General features: G+C 40.6%; 1 non-coding gene across 1 annotated transcript; it reads left to right on the forward strand.

The window, feature by feature from the left end:
• The first annotated feature begins 6,397 nt into the window (after nucleotides 1-6,397).
• Trnas-cga (transfer RNA serine (anticodon CGA)) lies at nucleotides 6,398-6,470 on the forward strand. Its single transcript has one exon. It is a non-coding gene; the product is annotated as a tRNA-Ser (tRNA).
• The last annotated feature ends 10,023 nt before the right edge of the window (nucleotides 6,471-16,493 follow it).

The following is a 16,493-nucleotide window of genomic DNA, read 5'->3' on the forward strand; positions in this document are numbered from 1 at the left end:
GGCGGCGATGGAATACAAGCAGGGGCGGGTCACGTGATGTTGCGCAACCCACCCGCGCTCCGCCGCCCCAAGTGCTCTTTTGGAATGCAAAACACATTTCCACTGTGGTTACTTTGAAGCGTCTAGGACTCCTCCAGGGAAGTTAACACTACTATCGGAATTTTCATTATGGATACTCGAGTTTAATCTTTAATTACATGCGAGCCAATAGGCGTATCGCAAAATGAATTATACCAAAATTTTTCTGGTCTTATTCGGCTTTAGACTGTATTGAGTAGTTTGGTTTTAAAGTACAATACATACTTTTTTTATTTTACATTGTTGTAAGGATTGATCGGATTTGGACGTATTCGCTAGGAATAGTTCTCTTTTAAACTATGTAGCGTAAAATGTATTTGTCCACTGTTAATGAAATTTAATAGGTTATAGGCACATTATTGGTAGTGTAAATCCCAAGTTACAGAATTTTTCAGTAACCCAGATAAAAGTACTTATGATTTTCTAAAGTACATATTTCTCAGTCCAAAATAAACATGTAACAGAAAGCACGGTTGTGTTTTCAAGGTCTCTTAATGTGGTTATAACGAACAGCACCCACTGCGGGCGTACAGTATTATAACCGATATTTATGAAGAGTAATAATGAAGACTGTTTATGTACTGGAACATGCCACTAGCAGTGGGCGCAGGAGCGGAATCAGGTGCTGTTAGGGATAAGAGCCACGGCTTGGAAGTGACGAAGTTTTATTTTTACTATCAGTCCTTGACTCTGTTTTGTGATATGGAAAACCCATTTTCCTTCAACTTTTCCTCTTGAGAGCTTTGGACCTCCAATGATTGGTTTAAAAATTGTTTGCTTCCATTATTTACAAGAGCTATTTCCGCACCGAGCGAGGTGGCGCAGTGGTTAGCACACTGGACCCTCATTCGGGAGGACAGCGGTTGATCCCCGCGTGCGGCCGTCCAGATTTAGGTTTTCCGTGATTTCCCTAAATCACTCCAGGTAAATGCCGGGATGGTTCCTTTGGAAGGGCACGGCCGACTTCCTTCCCCGTCCTTCCGTAATCCGATGAGACCGATGCCCTCGGAGTTCTGTCTCTTCTCCCAAATACACCAGACAACCAGCCACTTACGCTATTTACACATTTTTAAAATAATAATATCTTACCACTATTCTTTTTAGAGTCCCGTCTCATAGTTTGAAATATCGTGAAATTGTGCCATATTTTCTATCACTTTCTGGTAGAGGTTTTTAGCCATGTAGAAGAATTATTCATGTGAAAATTGTGAACAGTTATTCGTACTGCGGGTAAATAAAAAGCATCGGACTGGATTTTCTGACACACTGTACAATCACAGTTTTTTTCCTTGATCTGGGCGACGTATTTTATCATTCTCCTTTGAAGCAACTGCTATTCCCTTCACTGACGTCAAGGATACTCCAAGACAGTGTCCCGCTTTCCGATAGACAGGAAAGATACTATCCCCTACATATACCATCATATCGAAAGAAAAAAAAAACAACACTTAAAACTGTTGCTAGTTCACCCATTGCAACGGTGGCCTCAGAGATATGATAGGATGTAGCTACTACGATGGAGGCAATCAGATACTAACAATAGCATACAAGTATTCAGTTTCGCAGTCTTCCGGTGGTAGATAATGGTATGAGCAACGCTGCACTCAATTTCGCAGTTGAGTGCGTGGCTATTCGCAAGGTCATACACGCACGGAACCACTCTTCAACATTACTTTTTATAAAATCCGTATCATTCTGTTGCAGTTTCTTACAACCACGACAGAAACTTTCCCAATAAATCCACGCTTTTGTCACAATCTTATTGTGGGCTGGGGAAAAGGTACTTTAGAGAAATCATAAGATTAACTGAAGAATTCTGTAATTTACAATTTCCATTACCAAATCATGTGCCTTCAACTTATCAAAATTTCGTTAATGTCGAATGAACACATTTTAGTTACATATTTTTAACCTGAAGAGTTTTATGCGAAGACGCCCAAAGCCGGTCAAACCTTCCTGCAACACAAAACAAAACAAAATAGTATTGCACTTCATATACGAATTACTCCATACGGACAACCAAAATAAAGCAAGAAATAATATTGGTATAAATAATTTTTTAGAGGCCTATTGGCTTGCTAGTAATTCAATCTTAAGCTCGATTCTCGATGACATAAATCCGAGAGTACGGTCAGTAACGCCTTTTCAAGGTATTCTGCCAGTTACGGGTGTTAACATTATCACTACATGGGATGAGATGTTCCGCCTTATGCAAGACACCTTTTATCTTTTTGTTTCACCCATAGATGTTTCAGAACTTTTGTGCTATCGTCAGTGGGTTCTATTTTTATTTTTAACTGTAAATTTGTTTTTAACATATTAACATTTGCGTCCTTCACAAAATTATATAAAAGTTGCATTTATAACTTAATTGGCGAAAAGTAACATACCTTACATGATGTTATTGCCCTCTCGTTTTGGTAGCTGTTTTGCTACACAATATACAACTTGTCATCTGCAAACAGAAAAACGTAATTTATTTTCTGTTTGTTATGAATTTACGAACGGAAATAAGACTGTTTCTCGTTTTCTTTATGTAACTTACAGTTTTGAAGTTGTACATATCCCTGTGTTGTTGGCAAAGTAAATAGGCTTCCTTCTTTCCCTGTGTTCGCGTGGCAATGCAGTTTTTCGATTACTCAAAACACAGGCACAGAAGTAAGCCTATTTACTTCGACAACAACACAGGAAAACGTACCACAACTTCAAAACTTTAAGTTACAGAAAGAAAACGAGATACAGTCTTATTTCCGTTCGTAAATTCATAACAAACAGAAAATAAATTACGTTTTGCTGTTTGCAGATGACAAGTTGTATATTGTGTAGCAAAACAGCTACCAAAACAAGAGGACAAATAACATCTTGTAAGGTATGTTCCTTTTCGCTAGTTAAGTTATAAATGCAACTTTTACATAATTTTGTAAACAACGCAAATGTTAATTTGTTAACAACAAATATACAGTTAAAAATAAAAATAGAGCCCACTGACGATAGCACAAAAGTGCTGAAACATGTATGGGTGAAACAAAAAGGAAAAAGGTGTCTTGCGTAAGACGGAACTTCTCATCCCATTTTCTTAGCAAGCACGGAGAGAACAAGAAGAACTGCTCCACAAGATGATTATTATCACTACATTCGCCGGCCGGAGTGGCCGGGCGGTTCTAGGCGCTGCAGTCTGGTGCCGGCCGACCGCTACGGTCGCAGGTTCGAATCCTGCCTCGGGCACGGATGTGTGTGATGTCCTTAGGTTAGTTAGGTTTAATTAGTTCTAAGTTCTAGGCGACTGATGACCTCAGAAGTTAAGTCGGATAGTGCTCAGAGCCATTTGAACCATCACTACATTCTCTTCAAACCGCCGATAAGGGCTAGGTAGCGCGTTCTAGCAGTAATTGAAGGTTTCCGTCAATGTAGGTTGCACTACATATTTTTGGCAAAGTTGTAGTGTATCTGCGTCTTAGTTATAATGTCATTCAGCCTTGGATAGAAACAAAAAATAAAATTATTTCCACGTTAACATCCTTATAACAGTTATGAGGTTTCCTTTGTTGTACGGAGTGTTCAAACAGTGTCTCCGCAGTGCAGTATGATTGTTAGCCGCACGTGCCGTATGCCGCAGTGAATGTACCGAAATACAACTCCGTGAAATACAATTTATTAATTTATAGAATATTCATTTATACTTATAAATTGTCACATTGAACGTTGAAAGTGTACCCCCTGTAGTTGAATAAACAATTAAATTCGTCTAATCATGTTTTCAAACACTGCTGTAATATTTCTTCTGTAAAAGAACCAGTCAAAGTGGATATTGCAGTTTTCACTTCATAAATGGATTTTGGACGGTTTTTATAGACCGTTGCTTTCGCTGCATCCCAGAAGAAAAAGTCAGGTGGTGATAGGTCAGGCGATCGTTGAGGCTAAAGTTCCTGTGAAATTATGCGAGCACCAAGAACATCAGCAAGCAGTGACATTGAAACGCGAGCTGTATGCGCGGTTAAACCATCTTGTTGAAAATAACCGTTCAGTATTTCACATAACGCAAGTTCCCCTATGAATGGGTACTGAATACCACTGCAGCATCGTTGTGCGTTTATTGTTTCGTTGAAAAACCCAGGCAGGTGAACAGTCATACGACACGCGCGGCTAAATGTCATACGGCACCGCGGAGAGACTTTTTGAACACCCCGTATAAGAAGCTCCAGACAGAATGAGATACTTGTTGGGTATGTGTGAATACCTTGATGTACAATGCAGGGAATATTATGTCAACTCATCTTCTGAGTGAAAGGTTCAATATATTTTTCTCTATTTAATGTTTTCTTTTCTGTTGTTCCTTATCCTATATAGAACTAGATTTCTGCAGCTTGGAAGTTAATAAAATAAATGCAGTTTATTATTTCAGTATGTTAGGTAGTATATTCTGTTAATGCTTTCAATAATTTTCGCCATTGTAACAGAAAATAATATATGCAACGTCAAATCACAACGTGTTTTCCAGGATATGCAACGTTCGTATATGCAAAGCTAAATAAAAATTAAGAGAAGTTTCTGAATATTGTAAAATATAGTACATACATGTTTCTATAGCAGTTGATCACACATAATAAATCGTACAAATTAATAGTACCAAAGGAGAACGACAATCATTTATACATCTTGAAAAATTTTTAAACTATATTGTTGGAGGTCTTTAATTTCACCCCGTAGTAAAGCGTCTTCCTTTTCCAATTGCGAACAGAGCGTGACAAACGGCAATAACTACTTTCTTATGAATTCTTGCATTCCGCAGTCACGTCATTATTCGCGCTATCTATGGGAACGAACGATTCGTTACGTGTAGCGGTGTACCACCTTGGATTTAGCGTATTCTAGCATAGTTGTCGTCTGTCTTGAAGCATCGGCCAGTTAACGGTTTTCGGCAACTCCTGGACTCTCTCGACTCTCTCTCTCTCTCTCTCTCTCTCTCTCTCTCTCTCTCTCGGTCGCTCTTGGGGCAAACAATCCTGTGACCGTTTTTGCTGCTCTTCACTGTATACGGTGCTTTAGTATGGATATAAAACAGGTCGGAAGATTCTAGGATATGTTGCACGATTTTTTTTAACACAGTCCCCTTTGTAGCAAGATTGCATTTCGTAGTATCCTACACAGCAACTGAAGTCTACCGTGAGCTTCACCTACGACTGACGAGGGAGTTTTATAGGGTAGAATTACCGAACAGAATACCACGTTTATCTGCCGCTTGTCACATCTGGATATCAAGTTCGTAAATAAATTTGATTTGATCGTAATCTAATATGAATTAACCATTACAAAAAATCTACTCGGAAGTTGCAGGTTCAATGTAGAGAAAGACGTTTAACGAATGCGTCACGCCCAAACGCGAACTGTGACTTTCACTGTGCTACAGTCTCGCGATTGTGAGAACATATTTGGCCTTGATTCGTTTGATATGTTTGGCGTTCAAATTCAGGACGACGTGTTGTCAGTGACTGCATTCAATGCCAAAGATAGTTTCGCTAGCTTGCTGAAAGTATCCGCTTAACTCTTTTCTGAAGGTTTCGGCAATGCTAACAATTTTCTTGCACCTGTTACTATGAAACACAATGCTGTGCCGAAATTTTGCTGGGCCCGAACTGTTCCCATTGCATTACGGGACAATGTGGCTGCTGAACGTAAAGAATTGCCAGATAGCGGAGCTATTGCGCCCATACCAAGCTACTCAGTGGGAAACACTAGTTTTGCTCCACAAACCTTCAGATCGCATTCACCTCTGTGTTGACTTTAAGTCTACAGTCAACTCACAAACTGTGATTGATATTTATGAAATACCACACCCGGAGGATCTTACGAACAAGTTAGGCGCTGGTCACCACTTTTCAAAAATTGATTGATGTGACAAGTATCTTCAAATACCACTAGGTGAAGAATCTCAAAAAAAGTGTGTTGTCAGCACTCATTTGGGCCGGTTTACGTATTTGCATTTGCCCTTTGGCAGTGCTGCCGCACCCGCGGAACATGTTCGAAAGTAGTGTCGAGCATTTCAAAGAGTTGGTACAAATATTAATAATGAACAGCTGTGCGGCAGGCCCAGTATTCGGTCCGACGATATCGTTGATCAGGTGAACCAAAAACTTCGAAGTGATCGGTGAATGAAAATTAGTGGTCTGACTAATGAATTCCAAAATGTTGCTCGAACATCAGCGTACAGGGCTGCCATTGAACAGCTTGATTATCACAGACTGTGTGCGAGGTGGTTCCTGAAATTCTCACTGTAGCACATAGAGAAAAGAATGCTTAGTGCACGCAGATGTTGGGACCGAGCGAGGTGGCGCAGTGGTAAGCGCACTGGACTCGAATTCGGGAGGACGACGGTTCAATCCCGTCTCCAGCCATCCTGATTTAGGTTTTCCGTGATTTCCCTAAATCGTTTCAGGCAATTGCCGAGATGGTTCCTTTGAAAGGGCACAGCCGATTTCCTTCCCAATCCTTCCCTAACCCGAGCTTGCGCTCCGACTCTAATGACCTCGTTGTCGACGGGACGTTAAACACTAACCACAACCACCACCACCAGGTGTTGGAGCCCTATAGACAAGATAGAGGCGATTAGTTTTTCCCCATTGATACGGCGACGAGACCCGGATATCGTACAATAAAGAATCGAAACAACAGTCAGTGCAGCTGCACAATCTCTCTCTTAGTTGTCGAACGAGAAAAGATGGCTACCATTTCCCGGGCGAAAAGAGAGTATTTTGGTTGATTTAATGTACCGTGGGTCAAAAGTTACAGCTAATGCTTACGAAGAAATTCTAACCAAACTGAGACGTACGATACAAAATCGAAACCGTGAAAAACTGTCATCTGGCATGATCGTCCTTCGCAACGTCCGCCCCGATAGCTGAAAGATCAGCGTGACGGACTGACATCCAAAGAGGCCTGGGCTCGATTACCGGCTGGGTAGGGGATTTTCTCCGCTCAGGGACTGTGTGTTGTGTGGTCTTCATCATCATTTCATCCCCATCCGGCGCGCAGGTCGCCCAATGTGGCGTCGAATGTAACAAGACCCGCACCAAGGCGACCGGACCTACCCCGTAAGGTTCCTCCTGGCCAATGACTCAAAACGCTCATTTCCATTTCCATCCTTCGCGACAACGCACGTACCCGCACTGCTACCAAAATCAAGGAATTCAAGATTTTCATTGGGATTTTTTCGATCATTCTCCGTATAGTCACGATCTAGCACCAAGCAACTATTTACTGTTCCTGCATTTGAAAAAGTGACTGTGTGGACGACTATTATGAACGACAGTTAACTGAAGACTTGCGTTACCAACTATTTCAATTCCCAGACGACAGACTTCAATGCAGACGGGTGAAAGAATCTGGTTGATCGATACAGAAAATGTGTAGGTGTGAACGGCGGTTATGCGGAAAACGAAAACAAATATGATATACAATGTTACTGCCAATAACATCTCTTTCCGATGAGTTTATATTTTCTGACCAAATGGACGACAGTTTTGGAATGCATAGAGGATAAACTTATAAAGGCATATTTATTCTTAATTATATAGATGGGTCTGCTAGAGAGACTGAAGCGCGTATATTTTACGCTTGCATCGACGGCCGCACTCATTAAACACAGAAAACATTCGTCCCGTTCTTGGATACACTGCCCTAGAAATATTTGTACACCCTTTTAGGGGATTCTATTTCACTTAATAGTTATTGTTGTAACGGTTGATATGCCTCCCATGAGATGATTACATTTACATATCCACACCACAAGCGGTTTTGAGGTACTTGGTACCTAATCATGCTGAAACACCCATAGTAGTACGTGGTGTAGTGTCCAAGGGAGGGAAGAAAGGGCTGACTCTGGCATTCAGTCGTTCGTACATCCGGCTGATACTGCACTGGGATGCATACTAAAATTCCACCTCGAGCTATTGACGTAACTCTGTAAAAATGGTTGTTTTAAGAGTCACAAATGACATTTCTCATCCTATCATATACCACACGTCCTCGATTGGAGACAAGTCTGGAAATCGTGCTGGACAGGGAAGTTGCTGCACATCTTGCTGCTTGCGTTGAGTTTCACGTGCAGTGTGTTATCGAGCATTATCCCGCTGGAACAACAAATTAAATTCGTATTTCAAGAACGGAAAAATAACAGTATAGCAACATTCTGCAAGTACATAGTGATAGTTAGCTTTCCGTCGAGAAACAGCAAAGGTGGAGATGTAGTTTATCCTAACCACAGAACATAAGTCCTGGGGAGAGCCCAGTATGTCTTGGACAAATGCACATATCTCAACACATCTTCATCGTGCGTGCAAACGACTATCACTTGCGTCCTGCCAGAATGTGCATTAGTGTCTTTAAACAACGGTCCGGCGTTCCGTGTTCCAAGTGATCCTCTGACGTCACCGGCAGAGCCGTGCATGTCGATGCTGTGGCATCTGTGGATGACGGGCTAGATGTGTGCGTGCCCAAAGAACCACTTCTCATAACCGGTTCGTGACAGTTCGTGTTAACACGTCTGGGCTCACAAGCCTTCTTATTTTTGCTGTGGCAGCTGTACGATCGATCACTACTGCCTTTGCAGTACGACGAATCTAGCAGCTGCCTGCGTTGCTTGGACGTCGAAAATCCCCTCTACTGATGTGAGAATTGAGCCGTGGTTCGCCTTTCATGACACACCAACTCTTTAGCAGTACTATCGATTGCCCGGCTGTACTAAGATCTTTGTCCCTGTTGTGATCTGGCGGCGAGTATTTGCTGTTGGGGAGTTGTTCGTGGGACTCGCTACGAGGCGATAGTACGTGCTTGAGGGGGCGAAGAAGCAAAACACGCGGGCTCGCCCAGCAGCGGTGCGGCCGGTCTACCTTGCAGGACAGTCGCGAGTTTGTGGTGGACCTGCCTGATGTCAACTCCGGTCGCTGCTCGTCGCATTGCCTTGGTACCTGTTTTCTCGAACAGACACTTCCCTCGAGACCATGTCGAACAACGTTTTCCATCGGAGGTGTGTGTGGTTTTGGTGCCTTTGTTTCGTGAAACCATTTGCGTTGTAGCGACTGTCACTTGTGGGTTGGTTGGTTGGTCTAGTGTATGTGTTGATGAAGTGAGAGCAGCCGCCAAGATGTGTGACCGGAAGGAGACCAGCAGTCAATACTTCCTTTAAGGAAATCAGCGACCCCGAAAGATGTAGTGACTGTAAGCTACTGAAGATATTAGGTCATACTGTAGTTGTAATTTTCTACATACCATACTTATACTATCGGCAGTAAATTGCAGGTCTATGCAAGTAAATTAAAATGCACAAAACCTAGTTTGTGCTGCATTTGTGCATTTTAATAACCTGATATTATCTTGAAATTATTTCCATTTCATCGTTGTACTCATTGTCGGCCCTAATGATATATGCAAATACTCTTTGCTCATGAGAGTGTAAAAGTCTGATATTTTAGACGTTTTATCAAAAGCACTTATTGTTTTTTTTAAAAAAATATTATTTATTTGTTCTTAACTCATATTAATTGATGTTTCCTTGGAGTTTGCCGTGTTTTCTGCGGTCTGTTTGTGTTCCAGTTTTCCTGCGAACTGGGGTGTATGGGTGCGGCGCCACGTCCCTTCTTCAGTGCACAGAAGATGTAACGCCGGAAATGCATACCCTCCTATTTCCATCTATTGTATTATAAATGTTTTCCTTATTTTGTTACCTGAAGATACGGCATTTCTGTGTCTTTATATATTGTAATGGTTCTGCTATTTGATTATATATATATATATATATATATATATATATATATATATATATATATATATATATGTCGATGTATAATTGGTTTGCTTTGTAAATATTATTTGTATTTTCACGCTGGGTCTGGCCTGGGGAAAACTATGCAATCGATTATATCGATGGGTCGTGTGGAGAAACAAAGTGTTTAGTATTTTTGGTATTGTTAACTCTGCCGCGTGGAGCGCGGGCAGTAGGGGAGTCTGGCTGGAGTAGGGCGGTGGAGCACGTGTGTTGTGTGACGCTCTCGCGAGGTGCCTCGTTTTCGGGGTTTGGCAGCATGTAATTGCCCTCGACTTGCTATGATAGTTTCTGACACGGTGTCGCGGACGGGAAGCTTTAGCTAGCGCACATCAGGAGTCCGTTTCGCCTGGTGACTGTGTCGAGAAGAAGGCGCGCCTACATCCAGCTTCTGCAACAGCGACGGCCGACAATGAGTGACTGTCGCTACCTCCTCGATCGACGACTTCAAACTTCCAATCAACCAACAAGGAAGACTGAAAGCAGGTTAAGTTTTAAAACTGTATGGTAAACCTCAGTTTTTCAAAAAACTGTTAGTTTTGCATCACAAAATTATAGCAACTTAGCATGAACCTTTGTTGCTCATTGTCCCAATTGCATTACCAAGCAGGGTCCCTTCTTTTTCCGGAATGAACCCGAAAGTCGTTGAAATTGAAATGCCAGCATTAAAGTAATGTCATTCCATTCCACTGCTTTAATTTCTAAGTTGAGTTAAAGTATTCATAACTGGCTACAATATTTAGATTACTCAAGCACAAATTAAGAGTGCTAGTTTTGTTACCATATTTTAGCTTACCTGTGACTGCAGCTCAGCTTGGTGTGTACTAAATTTTACTATTGTTAATTGTTCAGAATCATTTAATTCAAGTTCAAAGGTAATCTCTTATTTCTAAATTGTGTAGATTCAAGTAGCTTTTGAAATGATTGTTGAGGTAGCCCAAGACTAACCTTATTTTATTGAATTTCGTAGTGCTTCAGAAACAAAGTTCACTATTAATTTCAGACACTACATTAATTTTCAATTTTACGGTTTTTTTAATTCTTTTGCTAAATTAAGTCAGAGTGTATCGAAATTTATTACTTCTGACAGACATTCAGCTTTCACAAAACAAGTGTCAACCTTCAGTTGCCACGCTTTTAGTGCTAATTATTTGTGCATTAATCTTTCATTTTCAATTATTAAAGTAGTGGTCCATAGGACTGGCGACCGTAGTTTTCCCCAAATCTCAAATATCTAATTAACGCCAATTAATTGTTAACGTAGCGACCGCACATTTACTTCCAATATTAATTTTACCCTTTTCTCAAAATTAATTTCCACCAATTTCATTTGCATTCTTCCTTTCATTTAGATGTAACCTCTTCCTCTCTCCCTACCGACAAATTAACTTCGGTGACGATTGCTTTCCTAAACTCCATTAGGTGCATGCGGTTTAATTTTTCACTGTTATTAAGGTCGATAAGTGAGGGGGAGGTTACAATGTGACCTGCCGTCTAGTGGGAAGTGACTCTCAGTTGGGCCCTGGCGTTTAGGTGTTGTTTGGTTGGTTATTCTGCTGCTTCTGAAATCCGTAATCTTAAGTCACATTACACCCAGGTCAGCCTGGAGTCACTTCCAGTTTGATAAACTCGCTTATATATATATATATACATGCGCTCGCACACACACACACACACACACACACACACACATATATATATATATATATATATATATATATATATATATATATATATATATATATATGGTGCCACATTCCACATTTCTTTAAATCACTCTGATGTAATTTACTGTTCGTTAAGTAATTGTAATTTCCAGCTTGCTTAAGAATTGAGCTGCCATATATTGTGTTAATGATGCCCACATGTTGGTTGTATGTTAGCTATTTGATTAATGTGGTCTAAAATAAGTTGTTAATATATTTCTTGAATTGCTAGTTGTCGTGTTTAATGAGTGACATTATAGGGGTCTTGACCTTCCATCCTAAGTGTACCCCTCATCCCCACTTCCTAAGTTCACGTGGTCACTAATATCAGCACCGTTGCACAACGAATGGAGCACTTCCATTGTGTGTAGCAGTTTTCCGAAAGGATGAGCCTATCCCTCAGAAGGCAAAGGTTTGGCCCTTATCATACGCACTCAGTTGTCTGTAGAAGTTACGTGTCTCAGTGGCATGGTTGCTTGATTTTTTCACACGTCTACACCACATTCTGGCTGTGACATTTCCCTATTAATGGGTTGACACAAATGGCGCTTTGGTATCTATGCCACTACGGTTAACTGTTGGCGGACGATGTTGAAAACCATTATAAGCACATCTGCTACCCCCCCCCCCCCCTCCCCACCCAGCTGGCATATGCCGTCATCGGATCAAAATCGAGGTCGTATTTCCATGTACCATAATTTCTTTCCTTCACTGTAATTGCTATAAGTTTTCTCTGTTCATTGACACCTTTCAAAAGATCTTTGCTGTTCGTTCTTTCAAGTTGATTGTTGTTGTCATTCTACGAAGACATATCTGCTAGGAGTTTCGCTCACCAATTGTGTCTAAGTTTCACACCCATACAGAAGCAGTCTCCAGATAAATACTTCGACAGATTGCTTATACTTTTCATTACAAACTACTTTCTAGCGTAGAGTGTCTTCCTCAACTGAAATAACGTTTATCTCGCGCAGTTCTTTTTATGATTTTGAACGTACGTCTCTTGAACCCCGACTCGTCTTGCAACATACGCTTTTCGAGTTTCCGTTGTAACCCTCTTATATCGTCTGCGTACTTGATTATTATCTTTAATTTACTTACTGTGTTGATTTTGGTTTTCTTACCAATGATTTAAAATTCAAAGCATCTCGAAGTGAGTCCTAATAGTAGAAAGCGTGCTCAGCACTTGTTCTTGACTAATAGCTATTTTGGCAGTGAAGTCTGCAAACTCTTTGCAACTGGTGTTATTCCTCTGAAGTTCGTAGTTGTAGTTTCGATGAAAGAATTAAACAAATACGGCGATTGCGAGCAAACTTATATTCTCCGTTTCCAATTATTCGCTGTACGTTTCTCTTCATTGTCACCTTCCATCACACGTTTTTCGTGTATCTACCAAATTGTTCAACTATCTGTCACCAACCGCAGTGGCCGAGCGGTTCTAGGCGCTTCAGTCTGCAACCGTGCGATCGTTATGGTGACAGGTTCTAATCCTGCCTCGGGCATGGATGTGTGTGATGTCCTTAGGCTAGTTAGGTTTAAGTAGTTCTAAGTTCTAGGGGACTGATGACCTCAGATGTAAATTCCCATAGCGCTAAAAGCTATTGGAACCACTTTTATCTAGCCTGTGTATGTATCTCACAAAACCTCGAATAGTATTTTCTGATTGTCAGATACCTTTCCAAGTTTTATAAATGTTCTTAACATCTTATTCTCAATGTTCTTGCGCTTTGTATATGGGCACTGATTATTAGGATTTCCAACACGATATTCCACACCTAACACTTTTACGTTTTTGTATTTTTACTCATGTAAGCAGTTAAAATTAGCTAATGCAATTTACACGTCTTAGGTGATGAAAAGTACGAAATCGTGCAAGTACCTACCTAAAAACCATGACTTATGATTAGTCGTTCTGTTCCTACTTCGGTGTGCTATGCATTTACGGAAGTAACTTTTTCACTGTGTAATAGGTCTTCTTGCTTCTTCATTTTACTTTGCGTTGTTAATAATTTTTTTCGCAATCTTTCCGAAATCAATCATTTACTAATTTTGTTAGAGAGTCTTATGGGAGTGATTGACTTTGGGTTTGTTGGATTGAAGTACCAGTCTCAGCTGTCTGGTCTGTCATCGCATTACCGTGAATTCCAATATCCTCTTCATCATTTTATCGCCTATGTCTTTTTCATGAACTACAGTGGTATATACTATCCTCTTGATTGTTAGGTTTCCCACTTCATCACCATGAATTTCAAGATGGATTGTACCTAGCGACAAATGATGATGATGTGGTCTTCAGTCCTGAGACTGGTTTGATGCAGCTCTCCATGCTACTCTATCCTGTGCAAGCTTCTTCATCTCCCAGTACCTACTGCAACCTATATCATTCTGAATCTGTTTAATGTGTTCGTTTCTTGGTCTCCCTCTACGATTTTACCCTCCACGCTGCCCTCTAATACTAAATTGGTGATCCCTTGATGCCTCAGAACATGTCCTACCAACCGATCCCTTCTTGTAGTTAAGTTGTGCCACAAATTCCTCTTCTCCCTAATCCTGTTCAATACCTCCTCATTCGTTATATGATCTACCCATCTAATCTTCAGCATTCTTTTGTAGCACCACATTTCGAAAGCTTGTATTCTCTTCTTGTCCAAACTAGTTATCGTCCATGTTTCAATTCCATACATGGCTACGCTCCATACAAATACTTTCAAAAACAACTTCCTGACACTTAAATCTATACTCGATGTTAACAAATTTCTCTTCTTCAGAAAAGCTGTCCTTGCCATTGTCGTCTACAGTCATTCTATCAGTTTTTCCATTTGTCTGTAGAGAATAGGGGTTAGTATTATGCATCCGTGACATATTAAACTGATAATTCGGAAATTTTCATATCTGTCAGCACCTGCTTTCTTTGGGATCGGAATTATTATATTCTTCTTAAAGTCTGAGGATATTTCGCCTGTCTCATTAATTTTGCTCACCAGATGGTAGAGTTTTGTCAGGACTGGCTCTCCAAAGGCCGTCAGTAGTTCTAATGGAATGTTGTCTACTCCCAGGGCCTTGTTTCGACTTAGGTCTCTCAGTGCTCTATCAAACTCTTCGCGCAGTATCGTATCTCCCATTTCATCTTCATCTATATCCTCTTCCATTTCCATAATATTGTCCTCAAGTACACTGCCCTTGTATAGGCCCTCTATATACTCCCTCCACGTTTCTATTTTCTCCTTCTTTGCTTAGAACTAGGTTTCCATCTGAGCTCTTGATATTCATACAAGTGGTTCTCAGTTCTTCAAAGGTCTCTTTAATTTTCCTGTAGCAGTATCTATCTTACCCCTAGTGAGATATCCCTCTACATCCTTATATTTGTCCCCTAGCCATCCCTGCTTAGCCATTTTGCACTTCCTGTCGATCTTGTTTTTAAGACCTTTGTATTCCTTTTTGACTGCTTCATTTACGGCATTTTTATATTTTCTCCTTTCACCAATTTAATTCAGTATTTCTTCTGTTACCCAAGGATATCTACTAGCCCTCGTCTTCTTACGTACTAGGCCCTCTGCTGCCTTCACTACTTCATCTCTAAAATCTACCCATTCTTCTTCTACTATATTTCTTTCCCCCATTCCTGTCAATTGTTCCCTAATGCCCTCCGTGAATCTCTGTACAACCTCTGGTTCTTTCAGTTTATCTAAGTCCCATGTCCTTAAATTCCCACCTTTTTGCAGTTTCTTCAGATTTAATCTACGGTTCATAACCAAAAGATTGTGGTCAGAGTCAACATCTGCCCCTGGAAATGACTTACAATTTAAAACATGGTTCCTAAGTCTCTTTACTACCATTATGTAATGTATCTGAATACTGTCAGTATCTCCAAGCTTCTTCCATGTATACAACCTTCTTTTACGATTCTTGAACCACGTGTTAGCTATGATTAAGTTATGCTCTGTGCAAAATTCTATCAGGCGGGTTCCTCTTTCATTTCTTAGCCCTAATCCATATTCACCTACTACGTTTCCTTCTCTCCCTTTTCCTACTACCGAATTTCAGTCACATATGACTATTAAATTTTCGTCTCCCTTCACCATCTGAATAAATTCTTTGATTTCATCATACATTTCTTCAATTACTTCGTCATCTGCAGAGCTAGTTGGCATATAAACCTGTACTACAGTAGCAATCGTCGGCTTGATATCTATCTTGGCCGCAATAATGCGTTCACTATGCTGTTTGTAGTAGCTTACGTGTACTCATATCTTTTTTTATTCATTATTAAACCTACTCCTGCATTACCCCTATTTTTGTATTTATAACCCTGTATTCGCCTGACCAAAAGTCTTGCTCCTGCTGCCACCGAACTTCACTAATTCCCACTATGTCTAACTTTAACCTATCCACTCCCCTTTTTAAATTTTCTAACCTACCTGCCCGATTAAGCGATCTGACATTGCGCGCTCCGATCTGTAGAACGCCAGTTTTCTTTCTGATACTGAGGTGACGAAGATCATGTGATAGGGATAAGTACATATACAGATGGCGTTAGTATCGCGTACACAGGGAATAAAGAGCGGTGCATTCCTCCTTAAATAACGAGGTACAATATAGGCAATTTTGTTGATGACTACCATCTTTGGATGATTATAGGGTCAAAGCAGAATCTATATCTTCAACCTCAGCAACAAAGTTGTTAACTTATCAGTAGTGGGAGAAGAGTGGATTTTATATAACAAAACCTGCAGCACCACCTCTACTTATCTGTATAAATTGTATAAACTTTGAACAGGTTGCGAGTTGGGGTGTCAAGGTGCAAAGGCAACCTCAGGAAGTGGGGCTTCAGTAATGATGAGGATGCTTGTCAGTGTGGTGACGTACAGGACGAACAACATCTGCTGGTCTGCAGG

Source organism: Schistocerca gregaria, chromosome 4 (assembly GCF_023897955.1).
Source record: "Schistocerca gregaria isolate iqSchGreg1 chromosome 4, iqSchGreg1.2, whole genome shotgun sequence".
NCBI classification, from domain to species: Eukaryota; Metazoa; Arthropoda; class Insecta; order Orthoptera; family Acrididae; genus Schistocerca; species Schistocerca gregaria.